This window comes from Condylura cristata, unplaced genomic scaffold, assembly GCF_000260355.1.
Source record: "Condylura cristata isolate star-nosed mole 26May11 unplaced genomic scaffold, ConCri1.0 scaffold00027, whole genome shotgun sequence".
Lineage (NCBI taxonomy): Eukaryota > Metazoa > Chordata > Mammalia > Eulipotyphla > Talpidae > Condylura > Condylura cristata.
The window spans coordinates 11,407,963-11,409,140 of NW_004567128.1; positions in this window are offsets into that span (position 1 = coordinate 11,407,963).

Genomic DNA, 1,178 nt, shown 5'->3' on the forward strand with positions numbered 1-1,178 from the left:
GTCCGGCGCGCTAATTACTGCAAATTGAAACTAATTAAGCTTCTCTTCCCTTTCCCATCACCCTGGGAACGTCGGCGAGACCCAGCCCCCGCGGGCGGGCTTACCCCGAGCGGTCACCCGAGGGGCGCAGGCAGGGCCCCGTGGAGGGACCACTACGGATCCCGCCGCGGGGCGGGCTGCGCCTAGGGGGCTGCACGTTGCAAGTCTGTTTGGGTCTCCTCATGAAACCTGAGTTGTTTAGATTTCTTAAAAAATGTATACATTTCCCAATGCCTGGGTAAGTGATGTAATGACATTTGTCGAGTTAAGATCTGCCACTTGGATACCCCGCGCTGCTGCCTCTCCATCAGTCTGCAGCGTTCTCTCTCTCTCTCTCTCTCTCTCTCTCTCTCTCTCTCTCTCTCTCTCTCTCACGTTCCCTCCTCCCGGAGAGTGTACCGAGGAGCCCGCCCCCTCGGAAGCCGGTGCTGGGCTTCTCGCTTTCGCCATTACCTGTCATTTCGGACTGCGCACTTCCTTGCTACGTGGCACTTGCCACGAATGGCTTCCTTTGCCTTCCAACCCTCCAGTGCGCTCCAAATTTCTGTCTCCACCGTCAGCGACGCCTACCATACTCCCACCCAGCCTCGAACCACCCCATCTTCCTGGCCCGGGACCCCCAGCTCTCACTGCGTCGTGATGGTGGCATGATGGTGGTTCCTTAACCTGTGTAGGAACCCGGATCCCTCCGAGAATCGGATTCAACCCCGACCTCTTCCAGGAGAAGGGGCGTTCAGACAAACCCAGGGTGCCGGGTTTGGGAACCGGTCCCTGATCTCTGTCCCCTCCCCCATTGCCCCCCTCATCGCCTGCATAGAGCATTCACACTTCCTTTTGTTAAACATATATTTTTTTTTTTATTTTGAGCGTGACACTTCTCCACTAGATAGCAAGGAAAAGTGATAACAATTACACATTACACAAAAGTACTGTACCATTGCCTTTATCTTGAAGGTTCGGAAGCCTCTACAGTTAATAAGTTAAATAAAGGGCTTGAGTACATAAATATTTGTCTAGGAACCCTACCGTATCTACAACACAGTAAGAATCTACAGGAGGACAAACTTTTACCATACCACGCTGAGTGCAATTGCGTTATAACATTTCAAATATACAAAGCTCTGTTCTTTTTTTTTTTT